The following is a 10,398-nucleotide window of genomic DNA, read 5'->3' on the forward strand; positions in this document are numbered from 1 at the left end:
ATTAGCTAAGGAAGGCCATAGGAAGTCATGCATGGTGATGGCTGGAAGCATGGACTCTGAAGCCCTGTGGCCTGAGTTCAAATTCCAGCTTAGCCACTTTTTAGCTGCGTGACCTTGGGTAAGCAACTTAACTCTATGCCTCTGTGTCCTCATCTATAAAATGGGGATAATAATTATACCTATCTTGTAGAACTGTTGCAAGGATCCAATTATTCAATAAATTGAAATGCTTAGAGCAATGCCTTATTACATAATAAGCACTCAAAAAAATATCAGCTATGGTATTATGAACAGGCTGTGGACAGAAGTATATATGGGTCAGGGGAGGGTACTCCCACCCGGCACCTTTGCTAAGCAGAGTCTGGAGTCCCATTCTCTTCCCATCATTCACCTCCCCAGCCTATGGCTCTCCCAGTTTTCATTTAGCACCTAGATCCTGGTGACCCTCCTCTTCCCTGCACCCTCCCTCGAACCTGGCCTCCTGTGCCCCAGGCAGCCTGTTAGTTTGTTCCTGTAACCTCTGCAGAACCAGGCTTCACCAGTGGGTATCTGGCTGCTGGCCAGGAGACCCTACATAGCCAGCCCTCACTCAGAGCTCTGAGAGTGCCTGATCCACCAGAGCATAGGAATGTGCCCAGAGAACAGAATGCTGCGCCCCCTTGCCTAGGTCCTGATAGCCTGGCATTAAGTCCTTCCTCGGAGCTGCCCTGAACCTGCTACTCATTCTTGAGCTCTTCTTCAGGTCTTCACAAATGATGCTTTCTTCAGCTAAGGGGCCTTTGGCTGAGCTGTACTGACTCAGAAAAACCAAAATGAAAACAAAAGTGTAAAACTTTTTGTCTCACTAGATCGCAAGTATGTATATACTACATGATACCTGGTGGCAGGGATGTGAAAGGATGAGTACACTCCTATTTTGATGGAGGGAGTGTAAATTGACATTGCCTCTTTGGAGGGAAGTTCAGTACTAACGATAAGAATTTAAAATGAGCATATTCTTGACCCAATGATGTCACTTCTAGGAATTTATCCTCTAGAAATACCCTTGGTTGCCCAAAGATATTCTTACAAGGATGGATGTGCACGGAAGCACTGTTTGTGACTGCAAAACTTTGGAGACAATACAAATGTCCAGAGGGAGGGGAATAAAGGAGTACTATACTTTAAAAAATTGAATAGACATATACATACATAAGCATGGAAATATTAAGAGAAAAAAATAGCATGTTGCAGAACGACATATATGGTTTGATCTCATTTAGGGAAAGAGAAAAAAAAAGTCCACCCTTTCCCCCTCCTCTCAGCTGGGTGGAGGCTTCCTGCTAAGTTCAGGCTGGCTCAGGACAGGCTGCACTGGGTCAAAAGCCCAGCCTCTTCCTTCCAGCCAAATGGGTCAGTGCCCAGGATGGCCACACCTGGGGAAGGAAGCACTGCTGAGACCCTGGGGTCAGGTCTCTTGCCCAGCGGAGCACTGGAAGCAGCCTCCATTCTGAGGCAGACAGCCCTGGGTTCAAATCATGCCTTCAACCGTCACCAGCTGAGCGACTTCGGGCAAGGTTCCTCACCACTCTGAGCCTACATTTCCCCATCAGTAAAATGGGATGATAACACCTGCTGCGCTCTGTGACGAGCACTAAATGAGACAATGTATAGAAAGGTGCAAGACCGTGGCAGGAACGGCCAGGCCCTCTCCCATCCCCACAAATGTTTCCTTTACGTTGCTTTCAAATTCCTGTAATCCAGCCTCAGCTGCAACTCTGCTCATCAGCCCTTCCATCATCCCTACCCTCCTCCTGACATTGGGTGTCCGTAGCAGACTCTTCCCAGGTTCACTTACTCCTCACTCAGTGACAACACTGAGTCCTCCCCCAACACTGAGCTGAGTAAGCTCCATGAGGAGTGTTCCCTCCAGGTCAAAATGTCCTCTCCTTCCCCCACCCCAGTGTGTCTCCCGTTCCTTCCTACCTGTGCCCTAGCTCTCAGCCCTCAGCCTTGCTCAGGACACGACCCCATCAGTCATCTCCCCTTCCATTCAGCATCTTTAACCCAGCCCTCCCTGCCACCCCAACCTTATGATTAAGCTCAGGTGCGTGCCACCATTGAACACCCACTTCTCTACCCTGCTCCCCACCCCAGCTCCCTCTTCTTTTACCACCAAGCCACCTCCCTCTGATCCTCCTGCCATCTATCTGGGCACCTCTGCTCAGCCTCCCTCCCCCAGCCCCCTTCACTTTGACCTCTGGGCAACGGTGGAGACAGGCACAGGCCCTTGGAAACGTGCTCCTGTCTTCTGCAACTCGGACGCTCTGCATCGGCCAGGATTCTTCCTTCTGATACACACCTCCTCCTCACCCCTCCTGCAACCCATCTCCCCTCTATCCTCCGAGAGCAACCTGAGGGCCAGACTTCCACCTCTTTGCTGAATGAGCTTGGGAAAAGACGTGCCCTGCGTTCCTTGTTTTTCAGAGGTCCCCAACTAACTTCCCCAAAGCCACACAGCTGGTGAGCAGCAGAGCCGAGTACTCTTTTATCTTGGAATCAAGCGCTTCCGGAAGTTTCCGGCTCGTCGGAACTTCTTCCCTTCTTTTCTACCCCCTTTCTCGGCCCTAGAGAAGCGCAGCCAGGTGCATATTAGCATAAAGACGTCCCTAATTAGTCTCCCATTTCCGCCCGCGTGAGTCAACCCCGCCGCCTGGGTCCCAGCCTCTGGCCCCAGCACCCCTTCCCAGCCTCTCCGGAGCCCAGGAGTCTCCGAGCACCTGCCCTGGGACGGGACTGGCCGCGGGCGCTGAGGCCCGGCCCCTGCCCCACCCCGGCCTGCCCGGCCCGGGACTCCCACCTCCGGCCCGTCGCCCCCGGCTGCCGGGAGCACGCGGCGCGCACGGCCCGAGCGTGGGAGGGGTTGGATGACCTTGGCAAGAGGCAGCGAAGCCCTCAAAGGCCCCGGCCCTCGCGGCCGCTCCGGCGCGGGGGCTCCGGTTTCTGCTGCCACCGTCTCTGTTTCTCGTCCCGCCAGGGTCCGGGGGGAGGGGTGCTGGGAGGAGCCCGGCCCGACCCCCGGCAGCAGCGCTCGGCCGCCGGAGACGAGATCTGATGAGAATGTCTTCCTGCAAATTAAGCCTTCTCGGGACTCTCCATCCGGTGCCGGCAGCTAGCCCGGCGCGCGGGGAGCCAGTCCCGGGGGCGGCGGAGGGGCCGGCGCTCCGCACCCCACCCTCGGCCCCCGCCTCCTCCCGCCTGCACTCGGGGTCGGAGGGTGGAGCCCACCTACCCCAGCTCCCAGAAAGTGGGGCAGCTGTGCCTCTCTCCTCGAGCACCCTGTCCCTCTTGTACCCGTTACCCGTGCGGAGAAACCCTCCTGGGCTCTGAAGGGGAGACCCCTGGGTTCCAGTCCCGGTTCTGCCCGCAGGTAGCCGCGGTACTTGAACAATTGCGTCTCCGTTTCCCCAGGTGTAAATCAGGGGCCGTAGTACCCTCTGCGTTGGCTTCTCGTGAGGATTCATGATCCGCAGGCCAGGAAGCCGCCGCAGTCCCAGTAGAGTGAGCCTAGGGTCCTACCCAGCTTCAACCCCTGAACTCTGGGACCTCCTCCCACCTCCATTGTTTGCAAATGTTTGCTCTCCGCGGGTTTCTGCGAAAGGGACTCTGCGAGGGGTCGCTTGTAGAGGGAGTGGAAGAGTAGAGGAGTCTGCAAGGGTCGTGAGACTTTCAGGTGTATTTGGAAGAAAAGAGGTAGGATTTTGGAACACAGAACTATCCTAGAAAAATACTAGACTCCAAGATTTTCTCCAGGAAAACAAAAAGGGATACTGAGAGAACTTCCCCTTTCTCTGGGGCTGCCGTCTTACGGGCAATAAATCTCATTATTGTTAATAGCTACTGTCATCCCCATTTTACAGAGAGGGAACTGAGGCTCAAGTGATTTCTCGAGATTACAGAGGTGTTTAAACAACGGAGTTCCAAGCTGAACACAGCTCCGCATTCCAAACCCTGTGCTCTTTGCTCCTCTATAATGTCTTTGGACATGACTATTTTGTGCTATTTATAGTTTCTGCATTTATCACTTTTTTTCTAAGTATTGGTGAATTAAAAAAAAAGACTCCGGCCTGTTTTAACTGTGCTGAAAGAAGACAAAAGGGAAAGTGTGTGTCTGCATTGCATCTGGGCTCAAGATACCAGGCAGGGTGCTGGGGTAGGGTGGAGTGGAGTGGGCAGAGTGGCAGGGAAGTAGAGATCTCAGGAGCTGGAGTGGCAGGACATCTAGAGAAGCCCCTGGGATCCCCTCTGGCTCTAACCATGAAGAGTTGGTGACTCAAACACAGCTCTCCCACACTTCCCACACTGGGGATCCAGGTCAGTTGGCAAGTGTCCAGCCCCAGGCCTGCCCAGCCCTGCAGTGGGAAGGATGCTTGGCCCAGAGGTGGCCCAGCACTACGCTTGCTCCCCTTGGGGATATCTGCCTGGCAGCGAGGGCGGGCGGGATGCACCTCTGGGAGGACAGACAGAGAGGCATTCAGGGGTAGAGACAGGGAGAGACAAAGGTGGGGAGGAAGCACTGGTATGAGAGGGAGAGGCAGGAACCCAGAGGAGGAACAAGGGAGCTATTCAGAGTTAGAGAGGGGAGGCCGCTGGGGAGAGAAAAGACAGACAGACAGACGGGCAAAGGGGTGGTGGGCAAGAAAGGGAGGAGACAAAGAGCAGAGGGGGAGAGTGAAGGAGTGACAAAGATGGGCAGAAAGGAGACAAAAGAGAGGAGAGAAAGGGAGAAGGAGAGGAGAGAGGGAGAGGCAACAAAAAGAGGAGAGGAGAGGAGAAAGGAAGGAGGGCCCGAGGGGGGTAAGAAGGAGTGGGAGAGGAGACGTGGGCGGGGGGCGGTGAGGCCACGGGAAGCGCCGGGAGAGGGAGAGGGAGACAGTGAGCTCGATGCGGAGGGCTGCGGGGCCGGTGGGTGGGACCGTGTGCTAAGCCTTTTCTTTCTCTTTTTGGGGTGGGCGGCGGATCTCCGCCGAGATAACCCAGCCAAGCCCCCTGCCCCGCGTCCCAGCGAGAGGCCGCAGCTGTATAAATACCGGGGGTGGGGGAGCGGGGCTGCTGCCCAGGGGTCAGCGACACCGGAGAAGGCTTTGCTGTCATTAGCTAATTGAGCCCCAGATGTTAAGAAAAGGTTACGTCCTCCTCCGGAGAGTTTTTCTTTTTACACACTTTGCACAGATTCCCCGGCCAAAATGGCCGGGAGGCGCCGGGTCCCCCCGCCACCCCCGCCACCCCCGCCGCAGCCCCGCCCCGCCCCCAGCCCCTCCCCTCGCCCCGCCCCCCGGGGCCCCGGCCCCCTACCCCACCCCCATCCCCCACCCCCGGCTCCCCGAAGCCGCCAGCCGCCGCTGCTGCCCTTGTAATCCAAGTGGCCTGCCCGGAGGCGCGGCGGGGACCACCGGCGGCGGAGCCAGCCCCCAGCCCCGGCCGCCGACTGGGAGGTCAGCCCGGAGGGAGGGCGGCTGGGAGCGGGGGACCCCGGGGAGAGGAGCTCTCAGACTCTTAATCCCCCTGAAGGTTGCAGATCAAAGACGCTGGTACCGAGGCAAAGGCGGTGCGGCTGGGGGCGGGGGCCTGGCTCGGGCCTCAGCCTTCCCCCTGCTCTGCGGGCTGGGGCTCCCCCGCCAAGGACCCCAGGCTGCCAGCTCAGGGGGAGGAGGCTCCGGCTGCGAGCGGAGGACCGCAGGCCTGCGGGAAAGTTGCCCAAGCGCCCCCACAGGGCCTTCATGGAACTTGCCCCTCCCCGGAGGCCGAGGAAGGGTGTTTGTCCGAACCACTCCCAGGGAACGAATTATTATTCGTTCATAGATTATTATTAGTAGTTCATAGATGAGGAAACAGGCTTCTAAAAGGTTAAAGTCGCTTGCCCAAGGACACACACTGCTAGAAAGTGGCAGAACTGGGATTCCCCAGGGCTCAAAATCCTGCCCTGCTCTTTCCCCTCGCTACTCTCCTCCAACCCCTCTCCCATTCCCTCTCCTTTCCAATTCTCTTCCTCTATCCTCCCAGGCTCCTTCAGCCCACAAGAAGGGATCCACCCACCTGTGGCCCTGGCAAGTGGGGTGGGGGTGGGCGTGGGGGAACAGCGGGGTGCCAAGGGCGTGGCCAGTGTGGCAACCGCTACTGGCTAAATGTGCGGGATGGGGCTGGGCAAGCATGTGCCTGGGTTGAATCTGAGCTGAAAGAATGTTCATGTTGCCCCTGCCCCAGAGGTGGGGCTCCCTGCTCAGAATAGAACCAAGCAAGTCCGAGCTGGAAGGGGCCTTCAAGATGATCTGATCCAACCCTCTTGTTTGACAAATGAAGCTGAGCCCCAGAGCAGTGTGGCATCCTCCCCAAGGTGACAGAGCTAGTTGGTGGCCGAGCAGGAATGAGCCCAGGCCTTCGTTGGGTGCCCACTTAGTGGTCCGCACTGGACGAGCCCCGCACACGTGATCGTGTTTAACCCTGCAGCGACAGGGCAAGGTGGAGATTAGCATCTCCATTCTAGAGGCTTGGAGGCTTGGAGAAGCTGTGTATGTCGGAGGTCTCCCAGTGAGAAAGTGGTAGAGCTGGCTTTGAACTCAGATCTTCCTAACATCTTCCCTCTCTGTGCCCCCTGAATATTGGGGCTAAGAGTGGAGTTTGAGGGATGGAGAATGTGTCACGTGTTCAACAGCTCTAGAGACATGAGGTGATGAGGTGACAGGGACATAGGCTGGGAAAAGTCCCATCCTCAGTTTTAGTCTAGACCAGCTCTCCATGCCCTCCCTAAAGTGGCCCATATATTGAGGTCCTTCTCAAACTCCCTTCTTAGAGGGTCAGTGGGAGGGGAAAACAAGGTGGTTAGTGGTCCTTCTCGGTTGTGAGGGTCTGGAGATGCAAGAGAGGCCTGAGTCCACGGGCTCCCTCTGATTGCCTTCCTGAGGCTCAGCTCAGAAGGGGAACAGGCACTAAGGCTTAGGGGCCCAAACCCAGCCACACCTGGCTTCAGGGGGGCAGTCCCACCCCAGCTCCAGAGACAGACTCCAAAAGCTTCATCTCTATACCTCGTCCCCTTCTTGGCCTCCTTCCATGGTCCTGACCTATCTTTTCTTAGCTTCCTACTGATTCTGTTACACTCATCATCCACAAAGGTGTTCAACAAAAATCTGTCAAGTACATGCTATGTGGCAACATTGTGCCAGGCCCTGGGGATCCACCAGAAAGCAGACTGCCCCTTTGGAGCTTGCGGTCCAGCAGGAAGACAGATTTAACTAAAGAGATGTAAATAAATTTATCATTACAAATTGGTGTTGTGGGGGCGCCTGGGTGGCTCAGTCGTTAAGCATCTGCCTTCAGCTCAGGTCATGGTCCCAGGGTCCTGGGATCGAGCCCCTCATCGGGCTCCTTGTTCTGCGGGGAGCCTGCTTCTCCCTCTCCCACTCCCCCGGCTTGTGTTCCCTCTCTCGCTGTGTCTCTCTCTGTCAAATAAATAAATAAAATCTTAAAAAAAAACCAAATTGGTTACAGCAATAAGAAGTTTGTATGTATGGTATGATCATTAAGACAATAGAGGCTAAAATTATCACTAATAATTACCCAAACAGGCAGGCTGAGGCAACTGCCCACTTGCAATCATGCCTTCACACCACCTTTAATTCTATAGTAGGTCTCCAGTCCTTCCCCAATGGTGACCGCCCAGCCTGTCCCAGAGGGTCCACTGATGATGTGGGTGGGAGTGGGGTGATTAGATGGTGGCCCCAATGCCAACAGTCCCCTCTGCTAGCCAGCTCAGGATTGGGGAGGGCCCAATCCAGAGGTGGAGAGGAGGCTGGGAGTGAGGGTGTTTGCCCGGGTAGCAAGTCAGGGCTGAGGCTTGTGACTGGGAATACTGGGGGAGAAGGGACAGTGTGCCTCACTGATGAGTGTGAGAGCCTCTGGCATGGCCCCAGGGAAAAATCCCTGCTGCTCTGCTGGTCCTCCCATACACACTCACACTTAGACACGTGCGCTGTCCCTGACTCTTTAGGGAAGGGCAGGACCAGACTGCAAAAAGCACAGTAGAGCTGGACAGGTCTGGTCTTGAGGTCAGACAGCCTTGCCCTCAAATCCCACGTCAGCCAGTTTCTGACCGGGTGACCTCAGGCAAGGCTCTTGGTATCCCTGAGCCTCCTGTCCCCTCTCTGTTTTTTGAGTGAGCCTCTGCCATGGAGGGCTGTGAGGATTTGATGAACTCAGGTACGGAGAAGCACTGAATACAGTACCCAGCCCAAAGTTCACGATTAATAAAGGACGGCTGTCACTTTGATTATATAACCCGATAATTAATACATAACGGTAATAAAAGAAACCTCCCTCATGCCCTCAGGGCTCCCACCTGGTTTCCTGAGCCTCTCTGGGAGGTCACTCACAGTTGGCCTCCTGTGAGAAGGAGTTTGACTAGTCTGTGAAAATTGTCCCAGCAACCCCAGAACCTCTTGAGGTCCAGGCAAGACACACAGTAGGTATTCAGAACTGACTGGGGTAGGTGGGGCGAGGTGGGAAAGAAAAGCCTGGAAACCCCCATGTGTGCTGCTGGGGTGGGCACAGCACCTCCCGCCTTTGCAGCTCAGGCTCTCTGACCACGGGGCCGGCTGGCCCACCCTCGTGGGGAGCTCTCCATGCTACACTGTCCCAGCTCTCCACACTTCAGAGGCTGGAGGGACTGGAGAGGTCTGGCCTATCAAGCCTTCCCAGCCTGCCGGGGAAGTCATAGCCACAGCCAGTGCGCGGGTTCAGCCTCTGCAGGGCACCGAGGGCACCTGGAACCCATTAGGCCTGGCCAGGCCCTTGTGTCCTCTTGGCACAAATAGAGTGAAGAATTTTTTTGACTACTTCAAATTGTGCAGATTTTAGGGCCCGAGAATTGGAAGTCCCCCATTCCCTGATGGACAAACAGACGAAAAGACAGAGGGTTGAGGCAGCAGGGAGAGAGTCCGGTCTCGTCCTGACCCTTGTGACCATCTCTGCTTAGCTGGGCCTCTGATACTGGTCATCACGCCATGCTGCGTGGAGCGCATGCTGTCGCCTCATGCACCTTATCTTCTCAGCAACCGTGCAGGCTAGAAATGAGAATCCCTGACTTCTAGGTGAGGAGGGCCAGTGACTTGCCCAAGGCCACTGGGCTAGTAAGTGGCGGGTCTAGATTCTCTACCAGGTTTGTCTGACATCAAGGCCAGCAGAAGTCTTTCCAGGGACCACCAAGACTGCAGGGGGGTGGGGTAGGACTCCGGGTCCCTGTCAGGAACACGAGGCTCCCAGAGACCCTCACCCCAGTCAGAGGACAGGAGTCTGAACCTCTGTGCTGGGCTCCCTCTCCCAAGTTACCAGCTCCTGACCTCAACTGCCCCAGGGAGTTGTGCCCCCCAGGTCAGGGTTGGGTTGACCTTGGCAGGAGGGAGAGTCTGTGGGCCCTGGGCAGCTGCCAAGACCTCATGAAATGAAAGGGAACCTTGTCCTGTCCCACACAGGGCCCATTCTCTGAGCACTCTTGGGCCAGCCTGGCCCCCATGGACCAAGACCTGATCCCTCTGTGCCAGCTATTCATAGACTCACGGAAGAGCATCCGTCGCCAGGGGCAGGGCCCTTAGAAGTCCCCAAGCCCAGCCCCATGAAGATTACAGTTATGGAAACTGAGGCCCAGGGAAGGGAGGGACTCCCTCAAGGCCAAACAGTGAGTTAATGGCAGAACAAAGACTTAAACCCCATCTTTTGCTTCCTAGGCCTGAGCCTTTTCTCCACGACCCAAGGCCTCACCCCAAATAGGCAACCTTGCCTTACCTCCCTCCCTCATGGAGACATCCACAGCTGGCTCCCTGACCTCCTCTTCACTCCCCCAGGAGGACCGGCAATAAATACTCGCTGGATTCTCCATTTTCAATCATCTCAGCTACCCAACCTAGAGGGGGCTGCCCTGTGAGGTAATGAGTGCCCCATCCCTGGGATTGGTCAAGCAGACTGGATGATCACCTGCCAGGGAGGTTGCAGAGTGAGGAACTTGTTGTCTGAGAAATGATCTCTCTGGACAGTCCCAGTGGACCTGGCTGATCTCCTCACAGCCTTGGGGTGACCCAAGTGACGATGAGGCCTCATAACAGCAGGGGGCCCAGGGGGCTGGCCTCTAGTAGAGGAGACAGATTTGTGAAGGTACTCTAAACTTGACAAGGAGACCCAGCAGCCATCCCCTCTCCTCTCCTCCAGCTTCTCACACTTCCTTCACCATGGGGAGCCCACACCTCAGACAACAGTAGTCTGGTCCCCACCAGAGCCACCCAGCAAATTCCAGGCCCTCTTCGGCCTCTGAGTCCACTGTCCTCTTCTTCTTGGGACACAGTCCCTTGACGTTGCATCAGGGTATGAAATTCC

The sequence above is a fragment of the Mirounga angustirostris genome, unplaced genomic scaffold (genome assembly GCF_029215605.1).
Source record: "Mirounga angustirostris isolate CCGP_5_RB_7025 unplaced genomic scaffold, mMirAng1.0.hap1 SCAF_1, whole genome shotgun sequence".
NCBI classification, from domain to species: domain Eukaryota; kingdom Metazoa; phylum Chordata; class Mammalia; order Carnivora; family Phocidae; genus Mirounga; species Mirounga angustirostris.